The 19,869-nt window shown below is 43.5% G+C and overlaps 1 pseudogene; it reads left to right on the top strand.

Annotated features, from left to right (window-relative positions):
* Positions 1–1,256: 1,256 nt before the first annotated feature.
* LOC119300490 overlaps positions 1,257–19,869 on the top strand; it is a 22,274-nt pseudogene continuing 3,661 nt past the window's right edge.

Raw genomic sequence — 19,869 nt, 5'->3', positions numbered from 1 at the left:
TAGGTATTCCATCCGCGGATCTTATTTAAGTCAAACAAATCCTTTTCTAAACCATCCGTATCTTTTAAACCGTAACTTGGATTTAAACATGTTATATATGAAATTTGATTAGAAAAATATGTAGAATATGAATATAAGATTATTTTAACCTGTTAAGTATTTATAAAGATTATTTTCGAAGATATTTAAGTCAAACAAATGGTTTTCTAAATTATACATATCTTTTATACCGTAACTCTGATTTTAACATCTTATATATGATATTTGATTAGAAAAATGTGTGAAATCTGAATATGATGTTAATTTTACCTGTTAAATATTTTTTAGATATTGTTTTGGATGCAAACTTATAACTATAGCGCATGATCCATTTTTTCTTTCGTACAGGCGGCGATCCGGGTTGCAAATAAACACCCACTATAGTCATATAGGGAAAAGAAAACATCGAGAACTACAGATGCATACCTCTGAATACATCACAGGGGAAAACAACAAATTTCTCATCGCGAGTGTAAAGGAGAGAGAGAGAGACACACACACACAGAGAGAGAGAGGTCTTAGGATTAACCACATTCAAACATGTTTTGGTTTGTGTGAACACTAAGGCCATTGCCGGTGAGGGTGAGAAGAAAGATAAGCGGCAACACATATATGATGCGTCGCTAAAATAAAGGAGATGGACCTATTGTGGTCTTGAGTGATGGTTGTTCGGTTAAGAGTGTGTTGTGTTTTTTATCCCGTTATAACTCACGGGCTCTTTTGCTAGTATATTCACTAAATTAATGGGCCGGTAAGCATACGAGCATGGAGACCATCCTGTGCATCCTGTGCACGGTATCTTCTGGAAGTCACGCGCATCGTCGGACAAATAATGGGCCGGTAAGCATACGAGCATGGAGACGATTTGTCTTATTATCAAGGCTGTCCTTGGTTTGTAACCATGCTCCGTCCGCTTCAGCAACAGTCTCACAGATTGGCATAGCAAGCATGTGTGGATGGGACGGGTAGTGCATCTGTGCATGCACCAATGTAATGTCAAGATCAAGGGGGCGCGCACACGCCAAGGGGGCATGCATGTAGATCAACAACACGGCACGCGCGGCTACCCCAGTTAACTAACACTTGGAAGTGGAGGGAGGGTGTCAACAACTCTGCACGCGGATCAGCAACCCTCCCAGCTAACTAGTACTGTACGAGCATAACGCCGTCTGAACTGCACAGATGGATGGGTTTCATCAGGCAGAGCTTAGCTACAACAATCATGTGTTCACTGCACGGATGGGTGCCCGCATGAACGGGATGATGGCAGCGGCCGTAGGAAGAGACGAGGCATACAACGGGCTGGCTCATTACTGTGGAGTGCAATGTAAGTATAGTAACGACGGATTAACCCTACTGGAATTGTCGATTTTGTCCACTGTCATGTTGTTTGTCAAGCGTATTTTATGGGGCACTCAAGAGGATAAATTTTGCCGAATTAACGTCCCCGATAAACACTCGGCAAAAATCAGTTACTAGGCAAATCCGTCGTTTGCCTAGTGTTTACACTCCGAAAACTGTAACACTAGGCAAATACTTCCTCCGTTCGGAATTACTTGTCTCGGAAATGGATGTATCTAGAACTATTTTAGTTTTAGATACATCCATTTCCGAGACAAGTAATTCCGAACGGAGGGAGTAGCACAGAACACTCGGAAAACAGCTTAAACACAATGAACAAGCGTGTGCGAATAGTGCACCCCAAACATGAAGGTTATTGATCTTTTCTTAATTCCGAATGCAAATGAACTGTAGAACATGAACCTAGGCAAACATGACCTTTGTTGAGTCCCCTGAGAAACCACTCTCAAAAACCCGACAATAGGAAAATTGGTTGTTTGCCTAGTATTCACACTTGGAAGACTAAAACACTAGAGAACAAAACACCCGAAGAAGACCCTAAAAGCCTTCTCTTTTCTTTTCTCTCTTTTCTTTTATTTTCTATTCTTAATTCTACCAAATGGAGCTTATTGGTTCTATAACAAAACTTGGTATTTTTACGGTTCGTTTGCTATTTTTAAGCCATTTAGTGCATTTCTAGGATTTGGTAATATAATTAAGAAAATACTGCTAGTGCATGAAAAGGTGTCAAAATTGGGTTAAAAAAATCAGATTTTTGTTAATGAGTCTATGTATAGGTCTTATCCAATAAAAGGAAAGGAAGTCCAAATATGATAGTGTCAAGACTCGACCAAAACATTGAGTTATTGGGTTTCTAATGCCAAAAATGCAAACAAAATATAAAAAAAATTAGGAAACACAAGTCTATGTTTAGGCACTATACATTAGAAGAAAGGGGTTCCGACCATGATAAAGGCCCGACCCAACATATTAAGGTTATTGGGTTTTTAATGCAAAAGAATGCAAACCAAAAACATAAGTCTATTTTAGGCACTAGAGAATATAAGAAAGGGGATTCGAACCATGATAATGTGGCCAAGACTCGACCCAGCATATTATGGCTATTGGGTTTCTAATGCCAAAATTTCAATCAAAATCTAAAAAGAAAATCTATTTTAGGCACTATAGATCCCGATAGAATAAAAGAAACAGGTTTCCAACCATGATGACGGTGCCAAGATTCGACCGAAAACATTAAAGGTTATTGGGTTTTTAATGAAAGAAAAACACGAATAAAGTCTGAAAAACATGAAACCTAGCATGAGATCATTATATGATCCCAAGAGGCAGTGGTAAAAAATTGAGAATATCTCGCGATTGTTGTAACATATAGTGCTAAGAAACTGGACCATCGTGGATAAAGAATTTTGGTTTTGAGAGGGAGCGGTCAAATTTGATGGAAAATCAACCACTTCTTCACCCATTGGCCATGAAACTTTTTCTACGCTCAACATAAATCATTACATATTCAATCTAATTATTTGCCATTTTGGGGCTATGTTTTCTATATTTAAGTTATTTAGTTTATTTCTAAGCATTTAGTGAATATAATTAAAATTTGAACTGCAAGTGTATGAAAAGGTTGGCTAAAATGAGTTGAAATTTTATTTGTGTTAATGACTATTTTTAGGTCTTGTCCAATAAAAGGAAAGGAATTCTGAACATGAGGGTGATGCTGAAGATAGTATCAGCGATGATTTCTAGATGTATACGATGATAGTTCTAGTGACATTTTATGTCCATCGCTGAAGATAGTTTCAGCGACGTTTTTAAGTTTGTCAGCTAGGATGTGATCTTGCATGGCGGAAAAAAATGGTACCATCAATATTTCATTTTTTATGACGGTGCTTCGGTGATGGTGGCGGTGATGGCCGGAAAACGTACCCAGTATATTTTCCCTGATGAAAAACGGTTATATGTGATAAAAGTGAAACGTTGCAAAACAGAGCAAAATTTGTAGTGATGGATCTTACAATCTAGGAATAAGCATCCGCTTATTCAAATATTCCTTACGCCAAGTCTTCGGAGAGTTCTGTCATGATTACGCCGAGGGACAGGGCATGCAGGGCCCATTCTTCAGTTACCGGTGGGTCCTTGGCCTGACGCATGAATGGAGGGGTGACATTACTGTTGGAAATATGCCCTAGAGGCAATAATAAATTAGTTATTATTATTATATTTCCTTGTTCATGATAATCGTTTATTATCCATGCTATGATTGTATTGATAGGAAACTCAGATACATGTGTGGGTACATAGACAACACCATGTCCCTAGTAAGCCTCTAATTGACTAGCTCGTTGATCAATAGATGGTTACGGTTTCCTGACCATGGACATTGGATGTCGTTGATAATGGGATCACATCATTAGGAGAATGATGTGATGGACAAGACCCAATCCTAAGCCTAGCACAAAGATCGTGTAGTTCATATGCTAAAGCTTTTCTAATGTCAAGTATCATTTCCTTAGACCATGAGATTGTGCAACTCCCGGATACCGTAGGAATGCTTTGGGTGTACCAAACGTCACAACGTAACTGAGTGGCTATAAAGGTGCACTACAGGTATCTCCGAAAGTGTCTGTTGGGTTGGCACGAATCGAGACTGGGATTTGTCACTCCGTGTGACGGAGAGGTATCTCTGGGCCCACTCGGTAGGACATCATCATAAGGTGCACAATGTGATCAAAGAGTTGATCGCGGGATGATGTGTTACGTAACGAGTAAAGAGACTTGCCGGTAACGAGATTGAACAAGGTATCGGTATACCGACGATCGAATCTCGGGCAAGTACAATACCGTTAGACAAAGGGAATTGTACACGGGATCGATTGAGTCCTTGACATCGTGGTTCATTCGATGAGATCATCGTGGAACATGTGGGAGCCCACATGGGTATCCAGATCCCGCTGTTGGTTATTGACCGGAGAACGTCTCGGTCATGTCTGCATGGTTCCCGAACCCGTAGGGTCTACACACTTAAGGTTCGATGACGCTAGGGTTATAAAGGAAGTTTGTATGTGGTTACCGAATGTTGTTCGGAGTCCCGGATGAGATCTCGGACGTCACGAGGAGTTTCGGAATGGTCCGGAGGTAAAGATTTATATATGGGAAGTCCTATTTTGGCCACCGGAAAATGTTCGGGATTTTTCGGTATTGTACCGGGAAGGTTCTAGAAGGTTCCGGAGTGGGGCCCACCTGCATGGGGGGACCCACATGAACGTGGGTAGTGGGGACAAGGCCCCACACCCCTGGTCAAGGCGCACCAAGATCCTCCCTTAGAAGGAATAAGATCATATCCCGAAGGGATAAGATCAAGATCCCTAAAAAAAGGGGGATAACAATCGGTGGGGAACGAAATGATGAGATTTCTTTCCTCCCACCTTTGCCAACGCCCCAATGGACTTGGGGGGCAAGAAACCAGCCCCCTCCACCCCTATATATAGTGGGGAGGCGCATGGGAGCTTCACCCAAGTTCTGGCGCAGCCCTCCCCCTCTCCCAAGTACTCCTCCTCTCCCACGGTGCTTGGCGAAGCCCTGCAGGATTGCCACGCTCCTCCACCACCACCACGCCGTTGTGCTGCTGCTGGATGGAGTCTTCCTCAACCTCTCCCTCTCTCCTTGCTGGATCAAGGCATGGGAGACGTCACCGGGCTGTATGTGTGTTGAACGCGGAGGTGTCGTCCGTTCGGCACTAGGATCATCGGTGATTTGGATCACGACGAGTACGACTCCATCAACCCCGTTCACTTGAACGGTTCCGCTTAGCGATCTACAAGGGTATGTAGATGCACTCTCCTTCCCCTCGTTGCTGGTTTCTCCATAGATAGATCTTGGTGACACGTAGGAAATTTTTTGATTTTTTGCTACGCTCCCCAACAGTGGCATCATGAGCTAGGTCTATTGCGTAGATTCTATGCACGAGTAGAACACAAAGTAGTTGTGGGCGTTGATTTTGTTCAATATGCTTATCGTTACTAGTCCAATCTTGATTCGGCGGAATTGTGGGATGAAGCGGCCCGGACCGACCTTACACATACACTTACGTGAGACAGGTTCCACCGACTGACATGCACTTATTGCATAAGGTGGCTAGTGGGTGCCAGTCTCTCCCACTTTAGTCGGATCGGATTCGATGAAAAGGGTCCATATGAAGGGTAAATAGCAATTGGCATATCACGTTGTGGCTTTTGCCTAGGTAAGAAACGTTCTTGCTAGAAACCCATAGCAGCCACGTAAAACATGCAAACAACAATTAGAGGACGTCTAACTTGTTTTTGCAGGGTATGCTATGTGATGTGATATGGCCAAGAAGAATGTGATGAATGATATGTGATGTATGAGATTGATCATGTTCTTGTAATAGGAATCACGACTTGCATGTCGATGAGTATGACAACCGGCAGGAGCCATAGGAGTTGTCTTTATTTATTGTATGACCTGCGTGTCATTGAACAACGCCATGTAATTACTTTACTTTATTGCTAACCGATAGCCATAGTAGTAGAAGTAATAAGTTGGCGAGACAACTTCATGGAGACACGATGATGGAGATCATGATGATGGAGATCATGGTGTCATGCCGGTGACGATGATGATCATGGAGCCCCGAAGATGGAGATCAAAAGGAGCAAAATGATATTGGCCATATCATGTCACTATTTGATTGCATGTGATGTTTATCATGTTTATGCATCTTATTTGCTTAGAACGACGGTAGTAAATAAGATGATCCCTCATTAAAATTTCAAGAAAGTGTTCCCCCTAACTGTGCGCCGTTGCGAAAGTTCGTCGTTTCGAAGCACCACGTGATGATCGGGTGTGATAGATTCTTACGTTCACATACAACGGGTGTAAGCCAGATTTACACACACGAAACACTTAGGTTAACTTGACGAGACTAGCATGTACAGACATGGCCTCGGAACACAAGAGACCAAAAGGTCGAGCATGAGTCGTATAGTAGATACGATCAACATAAAGATGTTCACCGATGATGACTAGTCCGTCTCACGTGATGATCGGACACGGCCTAGTTGACTCGGATCATGTAATCACTTAGATGACTAGAGGGATGTCTATATGAGTGGGAGTTCATAAGATGAACTTAATTATCCTGAACATAGTCAAAAGACCCTTTGCAAATTATGTCATAGCTCGCGCTTTAGTTCTACTGTTTTAGATATGTTCCTAGAGAAAATATAGTGGAAAGTTGATAGTAACGATTATGCGATCAGTAGAAAGCTTATGTCCTTAATGCACCGCTCAGTGTGCAGAACCCCAAATGTCGTCTGTGGATGTTAAGAACATCGGACATACACATTTTGATAACTACGTGATAGTTCAGTTAAATGGTTTAGAGTAGAGGCACCAAAGACGTTTTCAAAATGTCGCGGAACATATGAGATGTTTCGAGGGCTGAAATTGGGATTTCAAGCTCGTGCCCACGTCAAGAGGTATAAGACCTCCGACAATTTTCTTAACCTGCAAACTAAGGGAGAGAAGCTCAATCGTTGAGCTTGTGCTCAGATTGTCTGAATGCAACAATCACTTGAATCGAGTGGGAGTTGATCTTCCAGATGAGATAGTGATGTTTCTCCAAAGTCATTGCCACCAAGCTGCTAGAGCTTCGTGATGAACTATAACATATCAGGGATAGATATGATGATCCTTGAGGTATTCGCGATGTTTGACACCGCGAAAGTAGAAATCAAGAAGGAGCATCAATTGTGGATGGTTGGTGAAACCACTAGTTTCAAGAAGGGCAAGGGCAAGAAGGGATACTTCATGAAACGGCAAATCAGCTGCTGCTCTAGTGAAGAAACCCAAGGTTGAACCCAAACCCGAGACTAAGTGCTTCTGTAATAAGGGGAACAGCCACTGGAGCAGTATTACCCTAGATACTTGGTAGATGAGAAGGCTGGCAAGGTCGATAGAAGTATATTGGATATACATTATGTTAATGTGTACTTCACTAGTACTTCTAGTAGCACCAGGGTATTAAGATACCGTTTCGGTTGCTAAGTGTTAGTAACTCGAAATAAAAGAGCTACGGAATAAACGGGAGACTTGCTAAAGGTGAGCTGATGATATGTGTTGGAAGTGTTTCCAAGTTTGATGTGATCAAACATCGCACGCTCCCTCTACCATCAAGATTAGTATTAAACCTGAATAATTGTCATTTGGTGTTTGCGTTGAGCATAGACATGATTGGATTATGTCTATCGCAATATGGTTATTCATTTAAGACGAATAATGGTTACTCTATTTATTTGAATAATACCTTCAATGGTCTTGCACCTAAAGGAATGGTTTATTGAATCTCGATCGTAGTGATACACATTTTCATGCCAAAAGATATAAGATAGTAATGATAGTACCACTTACTTGTCGCACTTCCATGTAAGTCATATTGGTATAAAACGCATGGAGAAGCTCCATGTTGATGGATCTTTGGACTCACTCGTTTTTGAAAAGTTTGAGACATGTGAACCATGTCTATTGGTGTATACGCATGAAGAAACTCCATGCAGATGGATCGTTTGGACTCACTTGATTTTGAATCACTTGAGATATGCAAATCATACCACATGGGCAAAATGACTGAAAAGCCTCGGTTTCAGTAAGATGGAACAAGATAGCAACTTGTTGGAAGTAACACATTTTGATGTGTGCAGTCCAATGAGTGCCGAGGCACGCAGTGGATATCGTTATGTTCTTACTTCACGGATGATTTGAGTAGATACTGAGTATATTTACTTGACGAAACATAAATCTGAATTATTGAATGGTTCAATTAATTTCAGTGTGAAGTTGAAGATCATCGTGACAAGAGGATAAAATGTCTATGATATGATCATAGAGATGAGTATGTGAGTTACGAGTTTTGGCACGCAATTAAGACATTGTGGAAATTGTTTCACAATTAATACCGTCTGGAACACCATAGTGTGATGGTGTGTCCGAACATCATAGTTGCACCCTATTGGATATGGTGCGTACCATGATGTCTCTTATCGAATTACCACTATAGTTCATGGGTTAGGCATTAGAGACAACCGCACTCACTTTATAGGGCACCACGTAATTCCGTTGAGACGACACCATTTGAACTATGGTTTGGAGAAACCTAAGTTGTCGTTTCTTAAAGGTTTGGGGCTGCGACGCTTATGTGAAAAAGTTTCAGGTTGATAAGCTTGAACCCAAAGCGGATAAAATGCATCTTCATAGGACACCCAAAATAGTTGGGTATACCTCCTAGTTCAGATCCGAAAGCAATAGGGATTGTTTCTTGAATCGGGTCCTTTCTCGAGGAAAAGTTCGTCTGGAAAATTGAGTGGGAGGATGGTGGAGACTTGATGAGGTTATTGAACCGTCACTTCAACAAGTGTGTAGCAGGGCACAGGAAGTTGTTCATGTGGCACCTACACCAATTGAAGTGGAAGCTTATGATAGTGACCATGAAGCTTCAGGATCAAGTCACTACCGAACCTTGTAGGACGACAAGGACGTGTACTGCTTTGGAGTGGTATTGTGATCCTGTCTTGAAGGTCATGTTGCTAGACAACAATGAACCTACGAGCTATGGAGAAGCGATGGTGGGCTCATATTCCGACAAATGGTTAGAAGCCATGAAATCCGAGATAGGATCCATGTATCATAACAAAGCATGGACTTTGGTGGACTTGCCCGATGATCGGCAAGCCATTGAGATAAATGGATCTTTAAGAAGAAGACGACGAACGTGGACGGAAATGTCACCGTCTATGAAGCTTGACTTGTGGCGAAGAGTTCTTCACAAGTTCAAGGAGTTGACTACGATGAGATTTTCTCATCCGTAGCGATGCTTAAGTCCATCGGAATCATGTTAGCATTAGCTGCATTTATGAAATCTGGCAGATGGATGTCAAAACGAGTTTCCTTACCAGTTTTCGTAAGGAAAGGTTGTATGTAATACAATCAGAAAGGTTTTGTCGATCCTAAGGATGCTAAAAGGTATGCTAGCTCCAGCGATCCTTCTAAGGACTGGAGTAAGCATCTCGGAGTTGGAATGTACGCTTTGATGAAATGATCAAAGATTTTGAGTTTATACAAAGTTTATGAGAAACTTGTATTTCCAAAGAAGTGAGTGGGAGCACTATAGAATTTCTGATGAGTATATGTTGTTGACATATTGTTGATCAGAAATGATGTAGAATTTCTAGAAAGCATATAGGGTTATTTGAAAGGTGTTTTTCAATAGAAAATTTGGATTAAGCTACTTGAACATTGAGCATCAAGATCTATGAGGATAGATCAAAAATGCTTAATTGTACTTTCAAATGAGCACATACCTTGACATGATCTTGAAGGTGTTCAAGATGGATCAGTCAAAGAAGGAGTTCTTGCCTGAGTTGTAAGGTATGAAGTTAAGAGTTAAAGCTCGACCACAGCAGAAGAGAGAGAAAGGACGAAGGTCGTCCCCTATGCTTTAGACGTAGACTCTATAGTATGCTATGCTGTGTACCACACCGGAAGTGTGCCTTGCCATGAGTCAGTCAAGGGGTACAAGAATGATCCAGGAATGGATCATTGGACAGCGGTCAAAATTGTCCTTGGAGTAAATAAGGACATGTTTCTCGATTATGGAGGTGATAAAGAGTTCGGCGTAAAGGTTTACGTTGACGCAAGATTTAACACCTATCCGAATGACTCTGAGTAGCAAACCGGATACGTATAGTGGAGCAACCATTAGGAATAGCTTCAAGTGGAGCGTGGAAGCAGCATTTATAATATGACCTAGAGATTTGCGAAGTACATACGGATCTGAATGTTGCAGACCCGTTGACTAAAACCTCTGTCACAAGCAAAACATGATCAAACCCCAGAACTCATTGAGTCTTAATCACATGGTGATGTGAACTAGTTTAGTGACACTAGTAAACTCTTTGGATGTTGGTCACATGATGATGTGACCTGTCAGTGTTAGTCACATGGCGATGTGAACTAGATTATTGACTCTAGTGCAAGTGGGAGACTGTTGGAAATATGCCCTAGAGGCAATAATAAATTAGTTATTATTATTATATTTCCTTGGTCATGATAATCATTTATTATCCATGCTATAATTGTATTGATAGGAAACTCAGATACATGTGTGGGTACATAGACAACACCATGTCCCTAGTAAGCCTCTAATTGACTAGCTCGTTGATCAATAGATGGTTACGGTTTCCTGACCATGGACATTGGATGTCGTTGATAATGGGATCACATCATTAGGAGAATGATGTGATGGACAAGACCCAATCCTAAGCCTAGCACAAAGATCGTGTAGTTCATATGCTAAAGCTTTTCTAATGTCAAGTATCATTTCCTTAGACCATGAGATTGTGCAACTCCCGGATACCGTAGGAATGCTTTGGGTGTACCAAACGTCACAACGTAACTGAGTGGCTATAAAGGTGCACTACAGGTATATCCGAAAGTGTCTGTTGGGTTGGCACGAATCGAGACTGGGATTTGTCACTCCGTGTGACGGAGAGGTATCTCTGGGCCCACTCGGTAGGACATCATCATAATGTGCACAATGTGATCAAAGAGTTGATCGTGGGATGATGTGTTACGTAACGAGTAAAGAGACTTGCCGGTAACGAGATTGAACAAGGTATCGGTATACCGACGATCGAATCTCGGGCAAGTACAATACCGTTAGACAAAGGGAATTGTACACGGGATCGATTGAGTCCTTGACATCGTGGTTCATTCAATGAGATCATCGTGGAACATGTGGGAGCCCACATGGGTATCCAGATCCCGCTGTTGGTTATTGACCGGAGAACGTCTCGGTCATGTCTGCATGGTTCCCGAACCCGTAGGTTCTACACACTTAAGGTTCGATGATGCTAGGGTTATAAAGGAAGTTTGTATGTGGTTACCGAATGTTGTTCGGAGTCCCGGATGAGATCTCGGACGTCACGAGGAGTTCCGGAATGGTCCGGAGGTAAAGATTTATATATGGTAAGTCCTATTTTGGCCACCGGAAAATGTTTGGGATTTTTCGGTATTGTACCGGGAAGGTTCTAGAAGGTTCCGGAGTGGGGCCCACCTGCATGGGGGGACCCACATGAACGTGGGTAGTGGGGACAAGGCCCCACACCCCTGGTCAAGGCGCACCAAGATCCTCCCTTAGAAGGAATAAGATCATATCCCGAAGGGATAAGATCAAGATCCCTAAAAAAGGGGGATAACAATCGGTGGGGAAGGAAATGATGAGATTTCTTTCCTCCCACCTTTGCCAACGCCCCAATGGACTTGGAGGGCAAGAAACCAGCCCCCTCCACCCCTATATATAGTGGGGAGGCGCATGGGAGCTTCACCCAAGTTCTGGCGCAGCCCTCCCCCTCTCCCAAGTACTCCTCCTCCCCCACGGTGCTTGGCGAAGCCCTGCAGGATTGCCACGCTCCTCCACCACCACCACGCCGTTGTGCTGCTGCTGGATGGAGTCTTCCTCAACCTCTCCCTCTCTCCTTACTGGATCAAGGCATGGGAGACGTCACCGGGCTGTACGTGTGTTGAACGCGGAGGTGTCGTCCGTTCGGCACTAGGATCATCGGTGATTTGGATCACGACGAGTACGACTCCATCAACCCCGTTCACTTGAACGCTTCCGCTTAGCGATCTACAAGTGTATGTAGATGCACTCTCCTTCCCCTCGTTGCTGGTTTCTCCATAGATAGATCTTGGTGACACGTAGGAAAATTTTTGATTTTCTGCTACGCTCCCCAACAGTGGCATCATGAGCTAGGTCTATTGCGTAGATTCTATGCATGAGTAGAACACAAAGTAGTTGTGGGCGTTGATTTTGTTCAATATGCTTACCGTTACTAGTCCAATCTTGATTCGGCGGAATTGTGGGATGAAGCGGCCCGGACCGACCTTACACATACATTTACGTGAGACAGGTTCCACCGACTGACATGCACTTGTTGCATAAGGTGGCTAGCGGGTGCCAGTCTCTCCCACTTTAGTCGGATCGGATTCGATGAAAAGGGTCCATATGCAGGGTAAATAGCAATTGGCATATCACGTTGTGGCTTTTGCGTAGGTAAGAAACGTTCTTGCTAGAAACCCATAGCAGCCACGTAAAACATGCAAACAACAATTAGAGGACGTCTAACTTGTTTTTGCAGGGTATGCTATGTGATGTGATATGGCCAAGAAGAATGTGATGAATGATATGTGATGTATGAGATTGATCATGTTCTTGTAATAGGAATCACGACTTGCATGTCGATGAGTATGACAACCGGCAGGAGCCATAGGAGTTGTCTTTATTTATTGTATGACCTGCGTGTCATTGAACAACGCCATGTAATTACTTTACTTTATTGCTAACCGGTAGCCATAGTAGTAGAAGTAATAAGTTGGCGAGACAACTTCATGGAGACACGATGATGGAGATCATGATGATGGAGATCATGGTGTCATGCCGGTGACGATGATGATCATGGAGCCCCGAAGATGGAAATCAAAAGGAGCAAAATGATATTGGCCATATCATGTCACTATTTGATTGCATGTGATGTTTATCATGTTTATGCATCTTATTTTCTTAGAACGACGGTAGTAAATAAGATGATCCCTCATTAAAATTTCAAGAAAGTGTTCCCCCTAACTGTGCACCGTTGCGAAAGTTCGTCGTTTCGAAGCACCACGTGATGATCGCGTGTGATAGATTCTTACGTTCACATACAACGGGTGTAAGCCAGATTTACACACGCGAAACACTTAGGTTAACTTGACGAGACTAGCATGTACAAACATGGCCTCGGAACACAAGAGACCAAAAGGTCGAGCATGAGTCGTATAGTAGATACGATCAACATAAAGATGTTCACCGATGATGACTAGTCCGTCTCACGTGATGATCGGACACGGCCTAGTTGACTCGGATCATGTAATCACTTAGATGACTAGAGGGATGTCTATCTGAGTGGGAGTTCATAAGATGAACTTAATTATCCTGAACATAGTCAAAAGACCCTTTGCAAATTATGTCATAGCTCGCGCTTTAGTTCTACTGTTTTAGATATGTTCCTAGAGAAAATATAGTTGAAAGTTGATAGTAGCGATTATGCGATTAGTAGAAAGCTTATGTCCTTAATGCACCGCTCAGTGTGCAGAACCCCAAACGTCGTCTGTGGATGTTAAGAACATCGGACATACACATTTTGATAACTACGTGATAGTTCAGTTAAATGGTTTAGAGTAGAGGCACCAAAGACGTTTTCAAAATGTCGCGGAACATATGAGATGTTTCGAGGGATGAAATTGGGATTTCAGGCTCGTGCCCACGTCAAGAGGTATAAGACCTCCGACAATTTTCTTAACCTTCAAACTAAGGGAGAGAAGCTCAATCGTTGAGCTTGTGCTCAGATTGTCTGAATGCAACAATCACTTGAATCGAGTGGGAGTTGATCTTCCAAATGAGATAGTGATGTTTCTCCAAAGTCATTGCCACCAAGCTGCTAGAGCTTCGTGATGAACTATAACATATCAGGGATAGATATGATGATCCTTGAGGTATTCGCGATGTTTGACACCGCGAAAGTAGAAATCAAGAAGGAGCATCAATTGTGGATGGTTGGTGAAACCACTAGTTTCAAGAAGGGCAAGGGCAAGAAGGGATACTTCATGAAACGGCAAATCAGCTGCTGCTCTAGTGAAGAAACCCAAGGTTGAACCCAAACCCGAGACTAAGTGCTTCTGTAATAAGGGGAACAGCCACTGGAGCAGTATTACCCTAGATACTTGGTAGATGAGAAGGCTGGCAAGGTCGATAGAAGTATATTGGATATACATTATGTTAATGTGTACTTCACTAGTACTTCTAGTAGCACCAGGGTATTAAGATACCGTTTCGGTTGCTAAGTGTTAGTAACTCGAAATAAAAGAGCTACGGAATAAACGGGAGACTTGCTAAAGGTGAGCTGATGATATGTGTTGGAAGTGTTTCCAAGTTTGATGTGATCAAACATCGCACGCTCCCTCTACCATCAAGATTAGTATTAAACCTGAATAATTGTCATTTGGTGTTTGCGTTGAGCATAGACATGATTGGATTATGTCTATCGCAATATGGTTATTCATTTAAGAAGAATAATGGTTACTCTATTTATTTGAATAATACCTTCAATGGTCTTGCACCTAAAGGAATGGTTTATTGAATCTCGATCGTAGTGATACACATTTTCATGCCAAAAGATATAAGATAGTAATGATAGTACCACTTACTTGTCGCACTGCCATGTAAGTCATATTGGTATAAAACGCATGGAGAAGCTCCATGTTGATGGATCTTTGGACTCACTCGTTTTTGAAAAGTTTGAGACATGCGAACCATGTCTATTGGTGTATACGCATGAAGAAACTCCATGCAGATGGATCGTTTGGACTCACTTGATTTTGAATCACTTGAGATATGCAAATCATACCACATGGGAAAAATGACTGAAAAGCCTCGGTTTCAGTAAGATGGAACAAGATAGCAACTTGTTGGAAGTAACACATTTTGATGTGTGCAGTCCAATGAGTGCCGAGGCACGCAGTGGATATCGTTATGTTCTTACTTCACGGATGATTTGAGTAGATACTGAGTATATTTACTTGATGAAACATAAATCTGAATTATTGAATGGTTCAATTAATTTCAGTGTGAAGTTGAAGATCATCGTGACAAGAGGATAAAATGTCTATGATATGATCATAGAGATGAGTATGTGAGTTACGAGTTTTGGCACGCAATTAAGACATTGTGGAAATTGTTTCACAATTAATACCGACTGGAACACCATACTGTGATGGTGTGTCCGAACATCATAGTTGCACCCTATTGGATATGGTGCGTACCATGATGTCTCTTATCGAATTACCACTATAGTTCATGGGTTAGGCATTAGAGACAACCGCACTCACTTTATAGGGCACCACGTAATTCCGTTGAGACGACACCATTTGAACTATGGTTTGGAGAAACCTAAGTTGTCGTTTCTTAAAGGTTTGGGGCTGCGACGCTTATGTGAAAAAGTTTCAGGTTGATAAGCTCGAACCCAAAGCGGATAAAATGCATCTTCATAGGACACCCAAAACAGTTGGGTATACCTCCTAGTTCAGACCCGAAAGCAATAGGGATTGTTTCTTGAATCGGGTCCTTTCTCGAGGAAAAGTTCGTCTGGAAAATTGAGTGGGAGGATGGTGGAGACTTGATGAGGTTATTGAACCGTCACTTCAACAAGTGTGTAGCAGGGCACAGGAAGTTGTTCCTGTGGCACCTACACCAATTGAAGTGGAAGCTTATGATAGTGACCATGAAGCTTCAGGATCAAGTCACTATCGAACCTCGTAGGACGACAAGGACGCGTACTGCTTCGGAGTGGTATTGCGATCCTGTCTTGAAGGTCATGTTGCTAGACAACAATGAACCTACGAGCTATGGAGAAGCGATGGTGGGCCCATATTCCGACAAATGGTTAGAAGCCATGAAATCCGAGATAGGATCCATGTATCATAACAAAGCATGGACTTTGGAGGACTTGCCCGATGATCAGCAAGCCATTGAGATAAATGGATCTTTAAGAAGAAGAAGACGAACATGGACGGTAATCGTCTATGAAGCTTGACTTGTGGCGAAGAGTTCTTCACAAGTTCAAGGAGTTGACTACGATGAGATTTTCTCATCCGTAGCGATGCTTAAGTCTGTCGGAATCATGTTAGCATTAGCTGCATTTATGAAATCTGGCAGATGGATGTCAAAACGAGTTTCCTTACTAGTTTTCGTAAGGAAAGGTTGTATGTAATACAATCAGAAAGGTTTTGTCGATCCTAAGGATGCTAAAAGGTATGCTAGCTCCAGCGATCCTTCTAAGGACTGGAGTAAGCATCTCGGAGTTGGAATGTACGCTTTGATGAAATGATCAAAGATTTTGAGTTTATACAAAGTTTATGAGAAACTTGTATTTCCAAAGAAGTGAGTGGGAGCACTATAGAATTTCTGATGAGTATATGTTGTTGACATATTGTTGATTAGAAATGATGTAGAATTTCTGGAAAGCATATAGGGTTATTTGAAAGGTGTTTTTCAATAGAAAACTTTAAGCTACTTGAACATTGAGCATCAAGATCTATGAGGATAGATCAAAAATGCTTAATGGTACTTTCAAATGAGCACATACCTTGACATGATCTTGAAGGTGTTCAAGATGGATCAGTCAAAGAAGGAGTTCTTGCCTGAGTTGTAAGGTATGACGTTAAGAGTTAAAGCTCGACCACGGCAGAAGAGAGAGAAAGGACGAAGGTCGTCCCCTATGCTTCAGACGTAGACTCTATAGTATGCTATGCTGTGTACCGCACCGGAAGTGTGCCTTGCCATGAGTCAGTCAAGGGGTACAAGAATGATCCAGGAATGGATCATTGGACAGCGGTCAAAATTGTCCTTGGAGTAAATAAGGACATGTTTCTCGATTATGGAGGTGATAAAGAGTTCGGCGTAAAGGTTTACCTTGACGCAAGCTTTAACACCTATCCGAATGACTCTGAGTAGCAAACCGGATACGTATAGTGGAGCAACCATTTGGAATAGCTCCAAGTGGAGCGTGGAAGCAGCATTTACAATATGACCTAGAGATTTGCGAAGTACATAGGGATCTGAATGTTGCAGACCCGTTGACTAAAACCTCTCTCACAAGCAAAACATGATCAAACCCCAGAACTCATTGAGTCTTAATCACATGGTGATGTGAACTAGTTTAGTGACACTAGTAAACTCTTTGGATGTTGGTCACATGACGATGTGACCTGTCAGTGTTAATCACATGGCGATGTGAACTAGATTATTGACTCTAGTGCAAGTGGGAGACTCTTGGAAATATGCCCTAGAGGCAATAATAAATTAGTTATTATTATTATATTTCCTTGTTCATGATAATCATTTATTATCCATGCTATAATTGTATTGATAGGAAACTCAGATACATGTGTGGGTACATAGACAACACCATGTCCCTAGTAAGCCTCTAATTGACTAGCTCGTTGATCAATAGATGGTTACGGTTTCCTGACCATGGACATTGGATGTCGTTGATAATGGGATCACATCATTAGGAGAATGATGTGATGGACAAGACCCAATCCTAAGCCTAGCACAAAGATCGTGTAGTTCATATGCTAAAGCTTTTCTAATGTCAAGTATCATTTCCTTAGACCATGAGATTGTGCAACTCCCGGATACCGTAGGAATGCTTTGGGTGTACCAAACGTCACAACGTAACTGAGTGGCTATAAAGGTGCACTACAGGTATCTCCGAAAGTGTCTGTTGGGTTGGCACGAATCAAGACTGGGATTTGTCACTCCATGTGACAGAGAGGTATCTCTGGGCCCACTCGGTAGGACATCATCATAATGTGCACAATGTGATCAAAGAGTTGATCGCGGGATGATGTGTTACGTAACGAGTAAAGAGACTTGCCGGTAACGAGATTGAACAAGGTATCGGTATACCGACGATCGAATCTCGGGCAAGTACAATACCGGTAGACAAAGGGAATTGTATACGGGATCGATTGAGTCCTTGACATCGTGGTTCATTCGATGAGATCATCGTGGAACATGTGGGAGCCCACATGGGTATCCAGATCCCGCTGTTGGTTATTGACCGGAGAACGTCTCGGTCATGTCTGCATGGTTTCCGAACCCGTAGGGTCTACACACTTAAGGTTCGATGACGCTAGGGTTATAAAGGAAGTTTGTATGTTGTTACCGAATGTTTTTCGGAGTCCCGGATGAGATCTCGGACGTCACGAGGAGTTCCGGAATGGTCCGGAGGTAAAGATTTATATATGGAAAGTCCTATTTTGGCCACCGGAAAATGTTCGGGATTTTTCGGTCTTGTACCGGGAAGGTTCTAGAAGGTTTCAGAGTGGGGCCCACCTACATGGGGGACCCACATGAACGTGGGTAGTGGGGACAAGGCCCCACACCCCTGGTCAAGGCGCACCAAGATCCTCCCTTAGAAGGAATAAGATCATATCCCGAAGGGATAAGATCAAGATCCCTAAAAAAGGGGGATAACAATCGGTGGGGAAGGAAATGATGGGATTTCTTTCCTCCCACCTTTGCCAACGCCCCAATGGACTTGGAGGGCAAGAAACCAGCCCCCTCCACCCCTATATATAGTGGGGAGGCGCATGGGAGCTTCACCCAAGTTCTGGCACAGCCCTCCCCCTCTCCCAAGTACTCCTCCTCTCCCGCGGTGCTTGGCGAAGCCCTGCAGGATTGCCACGCTCCTCCACCACCACCACGCTGTTGTGCTGCTGCTGGATGGAGTCTTCCTCAACCTCTCCCTCTCTCCTTGCTGGATCAAGGCATGGGAGACGTCACCGGGCTGTACGTGTGTTGAACGCGGAGGTGTCGTCCGTTCGGCACTAGGATCATCGGTGATTTGGATCACGACGAGTACGACTCCATCAACCCCGTTCACTTGAACGCTTCCGCTTAGCGATCTACAAGGGTATGTAGATGCACTCTCCTTCCCCTCGTTGCTGGTTTCTCCATAGATAGATCTTGGTGACACGTAGGAAAAATTTTGATTTTCTGCTACGCTCCCCAACAATTGCATGCATCCCCTAGTCTGGGACACTATCAACGGGTCGTTGTGATGAAGCCGCCAAGGCTGGATCAGACCGGTGGGTGCATCCATGAGCGGAGGGCGTCGATCTTCACTAGAAACAGAGAATGCCGGCGACAACCTCATCGCCTACACGACCCAAGTTGCGTACAAAACTTGCGGCCGCCGTTCGCGACAGAGCCAGTGCCGCCCGCACAGCATGAGGCCGCCGTCCCGGCATCCATGCATCACGAACCAATATTGCAAGAAGCCCATTCACCACACCAAAACGATGGACCAGATCTACCACAACATCCTCCAGGGAATAGGGCATGCATCGCTTAAACAAGCCAGATCTAGCCGGGGACCAACCCCAAGAACGGGAGCAGGGGCAGCATGCCCAGGCCAAGCAGAGGGGCACATCCCCTTGTCGTCCTCCCACCGGCCAAGAAAGGCCACCGGGCGCCTCCAGCACAGATCTAGAAGGAGGCCACCATGGCGGCCAGGCGGGCGGCTGGATCTGAGGCCGCCTTGGAGCACGACCGGGATGGCAGCCACCGCAGAGGCCAGATCCGTCGGTGAGCACCACCCCGGCAGAGGTGGCTAGGAAGGAGGGGTCGCCGTCGGGAGAAGGGAGAGGCACACAGATGGGCAGGGGAGCACATAGGGACACTCCGCCATCGCCGCCAACGGCACAGGCGAAGCCGAGGAGGGCCACCAACGACTACGACGGGAGGAGAAAGGGGCACCCGGGGTGGCCTGACTAGAGATTCACCCTCTTGTCGCC

This window comes from Triticum dicoccoides, chromosome 1B (genome assembly GCF_002162155.2).
Source record: "Triticum dicoccoides isolate Atlit2015 ecotype Zavitan chromosome 1B, WEW_v2.0, whole genome shotgun sequence".
Lineage (NCBI taxonomy): Eukaryota > Viridiplantae > Streptophyta > Magnoliopsida > Poales > Poaceae > Triticum > Triticum dicoccoides.
The sequence above is the reverse complement of the archived record's forward strand: the minus strand, read 5'-3'. Positions and strand labels throughout refer to the sequence as shown.